We start from the raw sequence: 16,914 nt of genomic DNA on the forward strand, positions 1-16,914 counted from the left end.
ATTCAGTTATATACCTGCTAGGATAGACTCCTCTACTACTTCCATTTCCCAGAAAACCTTTAGGAGAGCCTGAATTAAGCTTTTAATAAAGAGATCCTAATGCTATTACATCTAAAACGACTCATTGGTGGTCTTGTGGTGTTCTCAAATGCTTCCTGGCACAACCTATTTTCTTAGCTAATGATTGATGATGGAGGGACCAGCCCATTGTGGATGGTACCATCACTGTTTTTGTGGTCCTGAGTTCTATAAGGAAGCAGGTTTAGCAGGCCATAATGGACAAGCCAGTGAGAAGCAATCCTCCATGGCCTTTCCATCCCATACTGCCATAAGGTTCTTGCTCAGCTTGATTTCCTGCTTGCATTATTTTCTATGATGAACAGTTATATGGAACTATGAGTGAAAGAAACCATTCTTCATTCATGGGTGTTTCATCACAGAAATACTAACCAAAGACATTATGCAAACCCAGGTCTTCAGACCCCTTCAAACCCCTTCATCCAGTTATGCCAGCCCCTACTAAACATTATTCTAATTCATTTGTTGACAATCAGCTGATTAAGATCCTTTTACTCTACTAAGAACTTGCATTTAGACAAGAAGTCACACTTTTAGTGTTGGCGAGCATGGTCTTTACTGCACCAGAATCACATATTATGTTTAGATAAGTGGGGAACATCATCTCTTCTCACAGTGCAACTTAAAGGCACTTAGCAGACACTTATTCATACCAGTTTTGGTTCCTTGATTGGAATTCTAGCATGCCTCTTATGATTAGTCTTCTTTAGCTCATGGCTCACAAGTCCTTGGTTTCAACCTCTGGGTCATCCTTCCTTCTCCAAATGTGTTCCAATTGTGTACTGGAATCCACAGTGCAGCACCCTTGATAAATCTGGTAATTTTAACACCTAAATCTTCTTTTCATTTTGTATAATTTTGGCATATTAAGTAAGAATTAATATCATTTCTTTTATTATTATTATTAATAAATTTGTTTACCTCCTGATTGAAGCTCCCCCTCCCTCATTTTATTGCAGTCTCTCTTTTACTTCCCCTCCCTGACCATATATGCCTCTTCCCCTTCTCCTCAGAAAAGGGGAGGTCCCCCACGGATATCAATCAGCCCTGGTATGTCAAGTTGCAGTAAGAGTAGGCACATATTATTCTATTGAGGCTGGACAAGGCAGCCTAGTTAGGGGAAAGAGACCTAAATGTGGTCACTGTAGTCAGAGACAACTCTCACTCCCTCTTTAGGAGTCTCACATAAAAACCCAGCTCTACAACTGTTACATATGTGCAAAGGTCCTAGATCCACCCCATGCATGCTCTCTGGTTGGTAGGTCAGTCTCTATGAGCCCCTATGGTCCCAAGTTAGTTGATTCTGTGGGTTATCTTATGGTGTCCTTAACCCCACTGTCTCCTTCAATCCTCCTGCCTGTCTTCCACAGAATTCCCCAAACTGTACTTAATGTTTGGCCGTGGGTCTCTTCATCAGTTTCCATCAGTTGCTGGATGAAGCCTTTCTAATAATAGTAATATTATGCACATGTCTGCAAATATAGCAGAATATCATTACTAGTATTGGGGTGGGATCATTCTCATGGCATGGGTCTCAAGCTGGGACAGTTATTAGTTCACCTTTGCCTCATTTTCTGCTCCATCTTTCACCCCTGCACATTTTATAAGCATGACAATTTTTTTTAATTAGGCATTTTCTTCATTTAGATTTCCAATGCTATCCCAAAAGTCTCCCATGCCACCATCCCCCCCCCCCCCCCACTCCTCTACCTACCCACTCCCACTTCTTGGCACTGGCTTTCCCTGTACTGAGGCATATAAATTTTGCAAGACCAATGGGCCTCTCTTTCCAATGATGGCCGACTAGACCATCTTCTGATACATATGCAGCTAGAGACAAGAGCTTCAGGAGGTACTGGTTAGTTCATATTGTTGTTCCACCTATAGGGTTGCAGATCCCTATAGCTCCTTGGATACTTTCTCTAGCGCCTCCATTGGGGGCCCTGTGATCCATCCAATAGCTGACTGTGAGCATCCACTTCTGTGTTTGCTAGGCCCCATTATAGTCTCATAAGAGACAGCTATATCAGGGTTCTTTCAACAAACGCTTGCTAGTGTATGCACTGGTGTCAGCGTTTGGAGGCTGTTTACGGGATGGGTCCCCAGGTATGGCAATTCTTAAGTCTACAGTTTTATAGCTGGTTTGATGTCCCAGTCCCTCCACTGGAAGCCTAGCCTGTTTACAGACAATGTCCAGTTTATTCTCATTAACCCCTCCCCCCTTGCTAGGAGTCTTCCCTAACATCTCTTTCATAGATTCCTAGGAATTTCCATTTTTGTATGTTTCTAGCTCATCGCAGAGATGCCCCTCACCCCAACCCATTTGTCTCTCTAATTTTCTCTCCTGCCAGTCTCCTACCTTATCCCTCCTGGTCCTATATACCTCCCTTTGCTTTCCCACTCCCCCCTCCCATCTCTCAATGCCTTCATTCACCCCTGATATCTAATTTTAATCTATTTTCCCTTCTCAGTGAGATTAAAGCATCCTTCTTGCTCCCTCCTTGTTATATAGCTTTGGGTCTATGGTTTATAGCATAGTTTATACTGTACTTTATGACAAATATCTACCTGTGAGTGAGTACATGTCATGTTTTCTTTTGTTCTGAGTCTAGGTTTTCTCACTTAGGATGATCTTTTCTATTTCCATCCATTTGCTTACCAATTTCAAAATAACATTATTTTTAATGGCTGAGTAATACTCAATTTTGTATGTATGTGTGTGTATGTGTGTGTGTGTATGTGTGTGTGTGTGTGTGTGTGTGTGTGTGTGTGTGTGTGTGGAGAGAGAGAGAGAGAGAGAGAGCAAATTCAAAAGAGCCAGGTGCATGATCAAATTATGCATAAGCTGTATTATAAATACGCAGTATAGAGAGGCTGTCTTCTCTGCCTTTCTATTGCATCCACTGCACACTGATGGCTTTTCCCTTAGACAACCAATAGCAGCATATCAGTATACTAATTATATTTTACTCAGTTAACAAGACTGCAATGAATATCCACAAACTATAACATTTTAGCTACATAGAAACTCTTTCACCATTTGTGATAAAATATTGTTCTGTTCAGCTTTGTATTGAAATCTAGAATGCTCTTATTGAATCAAAAATGATTTCTTCTTTGTTTTGGTCACTATCCTATTATTTTGAAAAGACACCATGACAACAGCAACTCTTATAAAATAAAGCATATAAATGGAGCTTGCTTACAGTTTCCGAGGTTTAGTCTATTATCATCAGAGCAGGAAAGCATGGCAGCAGAAAGGCACACATGGAACTAGAGAGGTAGCTGAGAATTCCACATCTGGATCCTTGGAAAGCAGGAAGAGGGATATTGGACCTGGCTTGGGCTTATGAAACCTCAAATCTGAAGCACACTCTCAATGACACACATCAAATAGCCACACCTACTCCAAAATCTCATGTCTTCCAATCCCTTCCAAGTAGTGCCACTAGTTGATGACTAAGCTTTAAAATATGGGAGCCTAAGGGATCGTTCTTATTCAAATCACCACACTCTCTCAAATGAAAGTTTATCTGAAAACATTAAAAATTACAATATTATATTTAGTCAATATCCTATACAGCTTTGCACAGTACCACTTGCCAAGGAGTAGAGACAGGAAAATGTCTGTTCCACTTGCTTCCAATCCATGTGACTATATTTTTTCGCATCATTCGCATTTTCAGAAGAAAACAATGGGCTATAAAATTGTCAGGAATTTATCATGTTTTCTTCACTCAAAAATGAATTTAAATGTTGAAAAACAAAGGGAATTCTGAGGAAAATAAGATGTACCTTGATCTTGTAATGCTAACAACTTTTAAAGTATTTATTTAACTATGAATCAGTCCTTAGTAAGAACATGTCAATATTGATCCATGCTGTATGTACACTGTTTAATCTTTTATTTAAGAATACAGTGCATGAACTACTTAATTTCTCATAGAATTACTTTGGTGACAGAACCATAATTAGTTAAGCATTGCATGTTCTATTTTTTTCTCACTTTCTATCTTTACTGCTGCTGGTTTGGAGCAGTGAAGCTTTGTCTCCTTCAAGTAAATTCTTAGAAACAGAATTACTAATTCAATGGATATACTTACTTGGAGATGTTTTAACAGATATATCTAAGCCGCCTTCAAGAGAGATAACCGATTTTCCTCTGCCTCACTCTGCATTTATCAACGATATTTTTAAAGCTTAGTTAGCTTGATAGAACAAAAACCTTTATTGCTTATTTCAATTTAACATCTACAATTTTTAGGAATCACAGTAATTATTTGTGTTGATGCTTTTGTACCTTATAATAACACTTGAACAATACTAATTACATCAAATACACACTTTGACAACATTTTCACATTTATTATTCCCTAAAAATCCTTAGCAGCCATGGAAGATAAACACTGGAGCCAGTTATTGTTAAAGCATGTCACAGTGCATAGCAATTAGTATTCACAAATATTCTTCCAGTGTCGCATTTAAAGTGGATTTCTTCATTACTTCAGTAGTGCCTTGCCTTCTCACAGTTGATATATTGAAAGCAGGGATTTATTCCTTAAGACTAATCCTTTTTCAATAAAACTGAAAAGACATTATTTCATTATAACCAGATGAGGACATAAACCAGTTGCTGACAATGCAGTGTGTTTATTTTCAGACTACGCTTTCTGGCCAGACTTCCATAATTTCAATTTATGTCGCATTTTGTAGTGTGGTATTATAAATGCTGTGTGCCCTTTAAATCTCAGCATTATTTTTGTGAAGTCTTCAGTACACCTGTTTATCTTGTTGCATATAATTACTGTAATACTAACACGTTCTCCTTTTAAAAATATGATGAAGTTATGGTCATTCATAAAATCAAACTAACTATTTTCCTTCCTCTGGTCTTCAGCTGCCTCTCCAAGCTAACCTTTCCTTGGCAGCGTGGTGTTAGTAATTTAGTACTTTATAGTTATATATTTGTAACTTAAACACCATGTTAAACTTAATACTTTGTGAAATATTTTGATGAATTATGTTCCTGTAACATTCCTTGTTGCCTGAGAGAATATTTCACAGGAAAGGTATAATGCAGTGAAATGGGTGTTTTAATGATGACCCTGATGTATTTCATGGCTACAATTACTCCCAACCAGACAATCAAAATTCTTTGATATCACATGTCTCCTTTTCAATAAATGAAATAGAAATATTTACTTACAAGAGGTAAACAGTTATAATGCTGATATTTACCAACATTGCTTTTGGATTTTTTCTAGCTCATCTGTCCATAGGTGATCATCATGTCTATCCTTCTCTTATCTTTTAATTTTTTCCTTTTATTGATAATTGATTTTTTATCACATAATATATCCTCATTATAGTTATCCTGCATTTATCCTTCCTAATATTTTCCCACCTTCCTTTCTCTCCAGATCCACTCCCTTTCTGTATCTTTTGAAAACAAACAGGCTTTAAATGGATACTATAATATGATATAATATGTATTATATCATAACTATAATACAATATAAAAGATAAAATAGAACAGGAACTAACACACTGGATTTGGATAAAACAAGCAGAAAGAAAAGAGCTCAAGAGAAAGCACAAGAAATAGAGATCCACATGTTTCTATACCCAGGAGACCCATAGAAACTTGGAGCTGGAAGGCTCCTGGTGAGCACTCACACAGCTGGTAAGCGTACTGCCTCAGTCTCTGTGAGCTGATATGAGCTTCGCTCATATTGATTTAGAGGACCTTCTTTTTCAAAGATCCTCTATCCAGTTTGGCTCTTACACTCCCTTTTTCTGGAAGGTTTCCTAAACACCGAGGATGGGAATTTGATACCATTCTTACTCTTATCACCATTTAATATGTTCATCTTAATATTTATGCATCTGCACAATTTAAAAACTCTCTATTTAATTTGTCTTTAAATAAGGAGGTTTACTTCTTTGAATGTTTTTAAAACTAGATTTTATGTTTAATCGATTTGTTTTTCATAAACGTTTCCTTGTTTCCTATTGGAGTTTCTTTCTGAATTTGCAAACTTGTTGAGTATTCATGAAAGTTAGGCAAAGTTACTGTATTTAAAGTATGTAAGTAGTTTTTGATGTGGAGAAGTTTTAATAATATAGACTTTCAAAGCATTATTTTCTATCAAACCTATGGAAGAAGTCCCTATTTCCAAGAGTATTATGTTTTGCTCTCATTCATTGTGTATGTATGGTTACAAGGAGATCAAATGGTAACTTGTGGGAGTTACTTCTATCTTTGTACTCTGTGGGTTCAAGAGATTCGGTTCAAATTATAGGGCTTCTCAAAAATCATCTTTATTTGTTGACCCATCTCATTGGGCCACTTTTATTCATATAGTGTTTTGCAGTGTTTTGTCAATTTTTTAATCTTAAGATTTAATTTTAATTATGACTTGTCAAGAAAAATACCATGAAAGCACAGTTCAGTAGATCTACCAATTATATTTACAAATGTGCACACATCTCAGCAAATTTATACCTACTTTTTCTAGTATTATTCATTTAACCATAAATAACTTTAAATTTTCATTTGTTAAAATGACACCTTATTATGTACTTATTTTTACAGAGTTTGTCTATTGTAGGAATCTTTAAGTAGTTTTTTATCTGTTTGTAAATTCTGTGCTTATCCTAATTATTGTAGTACCTCAATTAATAATTGTTACTCTTACATTTTATACCCAGAGGAACAAAATAATTCAACTTCCTCTCAATATTCATGTCTATTCTCGTGTTATTTTTTATACAAAGAATAATGCTTTGCTTTAAAAATGAAAAGACAGCATTTAAATTAAAATATTTTAAATTAAATCTTGAGGTGACAGAGGAAGAATGCAATACTGTTTCCTTTGGCCACATGCCCATTGGCTGAGGACGGGGATAAATAATTTAGATTTTTAACAACTTGCTTTTGCTAATTGTTTATCATTTTATTCATTTGTAGCTCTTTGTCATTGATCAGAGGTAATGGTTCTGCAATGAATAACCTAATTCTGTGGAGGAAGTTGAAAGTCAGAATTTCATTTGGTAACTTTAAGCCTTGCATGTGTCAAGCTGCACAGCTGCTATAGTTGAGATTCTCAAAGAAAAAAGAAAGCCTAATATGTATTTATTTTTTATTTATCGCAAATCAGAGCCATATAACATAGTGCTCACCATTCCATCTCATAAGTGTGAGTTTAATTCATACGAATTCACTGAAGTAATTCGTATTATTAATCTTGGCATTTATCTTAAAATTATAGCCTCTAAATGCGAGCAAAATCGTGAAAAATTAAGGAAAGGAATGCTACTTGCACTAAAGAGAACATTGCAACTTTATGTACCAATTAAAGCCTATAATTTCAATGGAAGACTAATTTGAAATTTATAATAACCTATGAGAAATGCTTTGCAGGGCATAGTGTCTCAATTCTGCAATGTCAGCTCTTGGGGACCTGGGACATGAGGTTAAGACGTTTAAAGACAGCTCGCATTAGAGAGTTGAAGAATCTGTTTCAACAGATAAATATTGATAATGAGAAGGAAAAGGAAAGGGAGGGGAAGAATACTGAGAGAAGGAAGAAGTGGAACCAAAAAAAAAAAAAAGTTTCCAGAAAATCTCCAAAATAAGAAATTTGAAATTCAATGTCCCAAATTAAGAAGGTGGATTTGAAGTGCACTCTTTTATACATGAACCACTCCACCAAGTATTACATATGCTATGCCAGTTTGGTACATCATCTTATTTATTTTTCTCATAAAGATCCAGGAATCACAGCTGACCATTTGTGGCCTTCATGGCCAGCCCAGTGGATTTCCAGCTTGTTAAATTCTCCATGTAGTCTGGATGGATCTAGTAGTTATATAACCTGTGGTTAGGAAGTAGAGGGAGAGATAAGACTCAGAAAGGGAAACAAGCATCTGCCCCTCTAGGCCCTACTACAGACTTCTGACCTCAATGCTGGTCTCCATGGGGGAAAAATAGAAAGTGACAATTATGCAAATTCAAATGTAAGGTTTTGATTAACACATCATAGAAACCAAGTATATATCACTTGAAGTTACTCTAAGTTTGTTGTTATTAAAGACATATCAAGCAGACTCCTGAAAATTGCCTAGATTTGTGCAAGAAAAAAAAGGACATTTTATAGACTTTAAACAGAAAAGTTAGAATATGAGAGATGAAAAGCATTCTACTCAGGTTCATATGAGGTTAGTGACTTTTAAAAGTGTCCAAATTCTAATTTTAGGACATCGATTCAGCACCAATCAGTGTGTTCTGTACACAAATTAACAGAACTATCTTATTCTTAGGAAGTGGTCTTTGTCTCCACATTTATCTATTTGGTGTTAAGGTGGCCTTAAATCCCACTTTTACCCAAGTACATTTTAAATACAAGGCTATTGGGTTTAGTTAGATATCATACACATTACTGAAGTAAGAAAGACCCTGGGATTTATGACTTTCAACTTCAAAATAAAATATAAAGAGAAAGAAGTGAAAAAGTAATAGAAACTGGTGAACAAGAATGAGGGTGATTAAAATATATTGTAAATGACACTTCTGGGAAAAGATAAGAGGAAACCTTATATTAAGACCTATAATCCCCAGATGGGGGATATCTGAATCCCCTGGATTCTGTGAGCAAACCAAGGTCATCTTTGGTACATTCTGCATACCCAGCCTGTGTCTAAAGAATCTGAGGAAGGATAATAATGACTCTCTCAGCAGCTGTAATTTTCATGCTGCCATCAATATTACCACTCATTCTCAATTTATCATATTATCTCTATTTTGGTATCAGTAATATCCCTAATTTATAAAAATGTCTTCATGTTTATAAAGGTACTCTTTTACTTAAATATTAATGTACCTATGAATTAGTAGGCATTTATTGAATATCAGTTGAATGTGTATAGGGTTTTGTATCTTTCCAAAATACTAAAGCAGTAAAAAAAAATGGGTTAGTTAAGGGAGATATGAAAATATGACCATACTCTAGAGGATTTCACACTTGAAATGGCCAAAAGTCATAGATTGTTTTCACTCATCTTCATTAGTTATGTATGTAGACAAGGAACTGGATTAATGATAACAGTTTCCATGAGGAGGAAGATTTAAACAATGTACATGTCTTTCTTCTTCTTCTGATAAACATCAGAGTTATAGCCTAAAACTCTGTCTGATATTAAAGTTGATAAGAGGTCAAGCCAAATATGTCACACTATGGGATGGTTCAGAAACACTTGCATACCCTTCTAAGAGTTCCAAATTAATAACAAGAAGAAAAGGAAATGTGGCCATTAAAGTAAATGTGTAACTGTCTCAATGAAATAAAACCTATTAAAATTATTTACCTATAATACTTCCTTCAAGAGGAAAGAAATGAAAAATATTTAATTGTAAATGAGTATGTAATATAATATGATTTCTTCATGCACAGATTGGATACATTATTTTAAAAGGTGGTGATTCTAGCTCTGTAGGTAAATGCTTAAGGAACTAAATACGGCATTGGCTTTTGTGGTACAGAGTCTTTACGTAAATGAGCACATCATATAGCAAGAGACCAGTGACATAGGTGAGGACATGTCTCTTCTGAGCTTTCAACTTCTAAACAACTCCTAGGGTTAAATCACAAGAGCTCCAGATTGATGACCAAATCAAGCCTAATCAACTTCCAAAGTTCCTCCTTCGTAGCAAGTAGTTAGATTAAATGTCTTTAGAATGAGGATGGAATGTCAATGACAAAGTCTTAGAGAACAAATATAACTACTCTAAAACAATAGCACTGGTAGATTAGTGAACCAAACAAGAGTGTAAACACATCTCTCAGAATTGTCAGTTATTTCTTTCAATCTTAGAAGTGTAAGTCATGCCCAGAAGTATAAATGAAATAAGGTTCAAATGGAATAAAAGAAAGTTTGATATATGGATTTTATTAGGACTTTTAATTCCTAAGAAAGAAATAAGTAATAAAATAAAATTTTCTGGATTTCACAATACCTGGTTCAGACTTTTAAAAATTTGTTATCCAATGATTTTAAGAAGGTCAATGTCTACAAAAGGATAAAGACTGTATATTAGTCACGAAAATGTGTGGGGAGCCGCCCTCACATTTGCCGTTGCAAGATGGCGCTGACATCCTGTGTTCTAAGTGGTAAACAAATAATCTGCTCATGTGCCAAGGGTAGTTCTCCACCCCATGTGCTCTGCCTTCCCCGTGACGACAACTCGGCCGATGGGCTGCAGCCAATCAGGGAGTGACACGTCCTAGGCGGAGAATAATTCTCCTTAAAAAGGGACGGGGTTTCACCATTCTCTCTCTTGCTTTTGCTCTTGCACTCTTGCTTTTGCTCTTGCGCTCTGGCTCCTAAAGATGTAAGCAATAGAGCTCTTGCTCTCTTGCACTCTTGCTCCTGAAGATGTAAGCAATAAAGTTTTGCCGCAGAAGATTCTGGTTTGTTGCGTTCTTCCTGGCCAGTCGCGAGAACGCGTGTAAGAAAAATGCAGTTCATTTCTTAAACAAATATTTGTTGACCTTGTACTGTATGCTAGGCATAATTCCCCGTACTAGGTAGATGGCCACAAACAGCATGTTGAACATCTTTATATAGGTTTAAGGAAAAGTACTTAGAAATTAAAGGAGCAATGAGTTCTGTCCTAGAGTTGATGGGCAGTGTTTATGGAAGCTCTTTTTCCTGTACCTTGATAAAACTAGAAGTTATCCAGGTTAGGAAGTACTAAGCAACAGAAACACTATGTGCAGAAGGTGAAATGAAGGAGGAAGGGACTGAAACAGCAAAGTGGCAATGCAATGGGAATTGACATGATGTCTTGGGAAATGAAGACATAGTAAGTCATCTGATCTAAATTTATACGTAAATGTTATGTTAGCTGAAGAACAGCTCATGATTTTATGAGCCTATGTGTGTACATTTCTGCTCCTCTCAGATTTCTCTTGGGTACCCAAGTTTATGAATAAAACATATTTTACCTGGTATCAGGCCCCTGCCTCCTCAATTATTAGGTCATAGCTGTCATACCCTCTAATGTATCTGAATGTGTCAAAGTCATAGTGATGTTTTGCTGGCTTTAGTCATCACACTAATGAATTAGTGAGAGTAAGTAAGTACAGCAATACTGGAGCCTAATAGGAGACTATTTTTCATCAGGTATGTCAGGGTTTCTTTCCTAAATGGGAATTAATTACAAAAAAATTTTGATGAAGGAAACCCTTATGCAAGCAGAAAAAAAAATAAAGTAATGAAAGATTCCACAGGCAATATACACCCTGTTGTCATAAATCAGAATTAAAGGATTTTAAGATATGTGCATGCATAGAAGTAATCATACAATTTTTATTGAACATGTCACATTTTACATCTAAGATAAAGAGATACATAATGTAGATGCTTTATCTAGTCAGCTGTTGGCTTTGATATTTTTGAAAATCTACTTTAAAATGGGTTCTAAAACACTTGAATCTTCCTTTTAGCTCACCACTCACCAGAGGCAGTGAAAAAGAAAACTTAACAGGGTAAAGGATGTGGACCTGTTTAGACAAATCAGCAGCCATAGCTCAATCCACTAGCAAACACCATTCATGAATCAGCAACTGCAGTTTGATCCAGAAGAAACCTCCAGGCTCTGACTATTGGCCTGAGTCCAGAGAATTGGCAAGATGCTGCAGGAATATCACACAAGTACTTTGGTGAGTTTCTCTCTATAAAGACACAACAAACAATGATCAGCAAAGAAGGCAAGATGAACCAATATGACAGCATTGTCAGCTAAAATCAGTACCAGCAAAACCCAAAGAAGACCATCAAAGAGTGCAAGATGAATGAATGCCACAATATTGTCCATTGGTCCACTGTCTATAGGGCTATACTTAAACTCTTTCCAAACTTCAAGTGTCCCCTCAAGCATGTGCAACAGAAAAACACTACATGCCCTTTACCCAGGTAACTTCCAGAACAAAGCTGCATCTGTTTTCAGCAAAACATCCTCCCACATTTCTGCTACAACAAAACATCCTCTCCTAGACAGTCTCCTTAAAAACACCACATGACCCAATTGAAGAAACGAGACATTTCTACTTCAGTCTCAATTTTTTTTTACTATATCTGTATTTTTATTGAATATTTTATTTATTTGCATTTCAAATGCTATCCCTGTTCCCGGTTTTCCTGATAGAAACCACCTATCCTATTCCCTCTTTCCCTGCTTCTATGAGGGTGCTCCCACGTCCACCCACTCACTCCCAACTCCCCACCCTGGTCAAGATGCCATGGTGGTATACATGTCTAATCCTGCTTAAGATACAAATGAGTTATGTATATTGACAAAGACACCAAATAAATCATTCAACAGTACTCCGGTTCTCAAATATATAATGTTATTCACTCAGCTTTTTCATACTTTTTTGCTGTTACAGTTCTGAGAGCAGGAATATCATATTGGAAATTATGGTGGAGCCAGAAGGCAATCAGCAGCCCACAATAAAACAGACGCAACCTCTCCTCAGGTTCTTTTCTGTTGTTTCTGATACATACCTCACTAGGCAATCTAATTTTCTCTCAGGAAAATTTGTCACGAATCTGTTCTTTATCTTGTCTATTCTTAAAACTTTCAGTGGATAGTGATATAAACTTTTAGTATATCTAAGATTTTAAGATTTTTCATTAACTATGTTAGCATTATTACCATCAGAATCCGCACATTAATCTCCATCATTATCATCATTTTGTGGATTTTTTTTTTAATGTCAATAGGATAGGTCATGAGAATATAGATCACTTAAGAAGCAGGACTTTGGTCTCTCGCTTGTTTGTGGAAGGAATTCACAGATGTGCAGAGTTTGTTATTTTTAATAAGCACCCAGAGAAGCATCACTTTAGAGGTCACATGATGTGGGTTTGTTCTTCATGTGACACCTGCCGCTCTGAATTCTCCATGATGCGGGTGCATTTTTTTCTGATGTCAGTCTGGGGATACTTTCACAACTTTGTTTTTCTAGTAGCCATATGGAGCTTGTACATGCCCAGTCTCAAGGTTTGACAGAGCATTTCACTGGATGGTAGAAGCAGGGACATGCTGTTCACCTAAGTGCTGTCAGTTTTGGCATTAACGTGTAGAGTTGCTGCCAAGGCTTACATACCATTTTCTACACTCCAGTAAGGAAGTTCCTCTGCCAAGGCCACTTAAAATAGCACTTTCAGTTATGCCTAGTACTTCTTAACTCTTTGGAGGCAGGCAAAAATTTCATCATCTTCAGTTAAAATGAGTAAACCATAATAAATAGTATAGATATCTACTGAAAATGGAAAGATCTGAAAACATGTGCAGACAGAAAACATGTGCAGAGGAACAAAAATTATGTAGATAAATACACAAATAAGTGTAGGTGCATGTATGTGCATCTATATGCATATAAATGAGATGAAAGTATTTGGATTTAATAAAAGCACACAGAAAAAAAAATTCCCATTATCACAAACTACTGGTAGTTGTTTCAGCATGTGTTATGTGATAGGTAGCTTTATGTGTAATAGCTGGGGTCAGTTAAAAGTCAGTTTTCTTGTAAATCTTACTGTGATTAAGATTTTAACACACATATTTGTGCACATGCACACACACAACCACATATACAGACACACACAGAGGAATTATATCATTATATGAATCTCTTATTTTATTACAACAATGAGCATTTAATTAAAGTATGGATTCAGCATCATTTTTAACATCATTGTCATTTAGGGAGCACCTGTTCTATGCACATTTTTAAAAGTTTATTCTGAATCAGTTTTAACCACAATAAGGCTAAGTGGTTAAATTCCCATTTTACTAATGAGAAAACAAGAACCAAAAACTTGATTTATTTTTTGTGGCCATAAATATTTTAAATTTAATAAATATATTTTCTTTCAATATTGAATTAAAAACTGTAGAATTAACGTTTTTAAATAAACAAAACTATGTGCTCAAAAAGTCAACTGACAATTTATTTTTCCTGTCTTTCTATCATCCCTTGGCAGTGTTGCGGTTTAGAAGTATGGCAAAACTATTTTTAATTTGTATGCTGCATTTGGAAGGTGTCCAAGAATTCTTCTAGTTCAATTCTATTATAGTATAAGTTCAAGTTGTGTTAGAAAGAGGTTAACTCTCCTGACAGATTCCACATCTTATTTAAGTAGCAACTGTAGAAGCAGAAGTCATTCATTCTGATTCATTGCACAAAGCAGAAGTGCAAAATAACCTTGACCTTCAACTCTGTGCTGAGTAATTCTACCAGTCCTAGAATTGCTAAAGCAGTGGATAAATTTTTATCTGTGTTGCTACTTTTAAATGAAGTATATACTATTATAAGTTTATGTAAAATATCTCATATTATACCAAGTATATAATACTATATGACCTATAACATTAAATTTATTTTGTTGCTACTTTATAACTGTAATTTTGCTACTTTTTAAATTGTAATATGAATTTCAGAAATTCAGCATACCTGATACCTATATGTGAACCCTAAAGAGGTCTCAACATACAGGTTGAGTAACACTGTCATAAAGTAAGAGTTAAATTATAAAGGGATGTTAGAGATATGAACTGAGTTTTCATAAGAATTTAAGTCCTGGCCTAGTGCTTTAAGAAAAAAAATGTTCTATAGGTGTGTGCATATATTCTGACACACATTCACTATTCAAACACTTTGAGTAGAACAGGGTCCAAATATCAAATATTTATTTTGGTGATCTTAAGTGCTAAGAGCATGAAACCATTTCAGGTAATATCTGTAGAAAAAAATATCTTCTCTATTGCATGTGTGCATCACCTGTCAATTGAAAAGCCTTTGACCTATGGATTAGGCATGTAATGGGAGGTGGTATACCCTCTAGATGAAAGAATTCTGGGATAGAGCCAGGTGCAGGAGATCACCCCAGAAAGATGTGAGGATATGGAGAAATGGTACCATAGCATAGGTATCCATCCACATGACAGAATGTAGGTTAAAATAAATAGAATAGCTTATGTTTCTAGACAGATTAGAGCCTACCTATATGGCCAAAGTATTTATAAATATATTTTGAGTGTGATTCTTATTTCTAGAAGCTTGGAGCTGAGAGAAATAACTGGACTCTAACTTGTACAAAATAGCACTCCATGTTGGGGGCTGTATATAAATGAATTATTATTAATACAAATAGCATCAGTGAATTAAACTGTTGGCTAAATTTCTTTAAGTTATTTCCCAGTAACCACACAGATTAACCAATGTTTACTTACAACTGCCCCTCAGTAGCTAAGCAATTAAATGATCAATCTTTACTTTCCATGCTAATCTGGCTACCTCCCAGATCCATCCCATGACACTTGTATATTTTTATTGACCTGGCTCTTTAGGCCCCTTCTTCAAGGCTCCAATTTCTCCACCCTGCCACTGATCTGAGACTCTCAACCCCCCTTCTCCCTTCTTCCTCTGGTTGGCAGGCTCCTACCCTATTCTCTATTAGCTATTGTCTAATCAGCATTTATTGACAAGGATGGGAATAAACGGTAAGAATAGTTTACACAAACTTGTGACAAGAGTTTCTTGGTATAAGGATTGCAATGCTGTGTCCATATTGAGTCATGACATGAGGGCAGAAAAATCAGCATTTGACTGACACAAAGGTAAACCTCACACAGTGTACAAAAACATGAGGTCTACAAAGATCTATGACTATGGTTCCCCCATACCTGTCTTTTAACATAGAAATTTCCATGTGGTATAGATATACATTCAAGGGATGCAAATAAGGAACTTAATCTTCACAAAGTCAATGGTACTATTTCACTGAAACTTTTGGTGTTATAAATTTTATTTTTAGGTTATATAGTGTTCAAAGGTCTCTTCATCTACATTTTAGTCTTAATAGATATTCTCATCATAATTGGTAGTAAGTGCCTTTTACTCACTGGACACATCTTGCTATGCCTTAAAATGATCTTACTCTTGGTTGATCCTCATTTTGAGTCAGGTAATTATTTGTTTAAAGTGAACTCAAAGAATTGGACACATAAACACACTCCCTGTGAGATTCTGGACATATTATGACATCAATGATAGTCTTAGGAGGAAGCTCAGAATGTAGAGGGCTTGCTTTGCAAACATGAAAATCTGAGTCTGAGCCTCATGATCTACATATTTAAAATAATAAAATAAAGGAAATGGTGTATGTAGTGGTGCATGATTTTAATTACAGTACTTAAAAAATGAAGACAAATTCCCAGAGTTCATTGCACAGAGGGCCTGTTGTACTTGAAAAATTGTCTCCAATGTTTCAAGAGACCCTATCTCAATTATATGGTAGAGATTGTCTGTATCAGCATTTGGGTGTACAATTCTCTAGTGTAAATTCTCTAAAAGGGAACTTAATAGAATGACTTATAGAATGTCATCAAACTTATTCAACAATGGATGATTATGATTGGAAGATCCAAGAATAAAGTAGCTGTTTAGTTCATGTCTGTGGAGGTCTCAGGTTTTCTGCAGAATACTACAGATTCCAGAAGACATCTACTCTAATGTCAGTGAAGAAATAAATTGCTAAAGAAAACTGGAAAGAGAAAGTGTTTCCTTATCCATGTGATTATATGGGCTTCTAGCAAAAGGCATGGTCCCCCTTAGAGATGTATTTTCCCAGATCAAAAGATCTGGATGATAGATGTGTCTTCCTACCTCAGTGAATTAGGTTTGAACTAGATCTATCCACTTCAAATTAATCAAAATTCCTCTTTCATCTGCCTCTTAATTTTTGGTTTTAATTATTCCAGATATA

The 16,914-nt window shown here is 35.8% G+C and overlaps 1 protein-coding gene across 4 annotated transcripts in view; it reads left to right on the forward strand.

The window, feature by feature from the left end:
• The window catches only part of Lrrc4c (leucine rich repeat containing 4C), a 1,313,504-nt gene that overhangs the window by 901,783 nt on the left and 394,807 nt on the right, over positions 1 to 16,914 (forward strand). The window contains exon 5 of one of the 4 annotated variants that reach the window (NM_001289742.1): positions 11,586 to 11,801. The exons of the other annotated variants lie outside the window; for them this stretch is intronic. The gene's annotated coding sequence lies outside the window, so the exon portion shown is untranslated. The remainder of the gene's footprint in view (positions 1 to 11,585; positions 11,802 to 16,914) is intronic. 4 annotated transcript variants of the gene reach the window in all.

The sequence above is a fragment of the Mus musculus genome, chromosome 2, assembly GCF_000001635.26.
Source record: "Mus musculus strain C57BL/6J chromosome 2, GRCm38.p6 C57BL/6J".
NCBI classification, from domain to species: domain Eukaryota; kingdom Metazoa; phylum Chordata; class Mammalia; order Rodentia; family Muridae; genus Mus; species Mus musculus.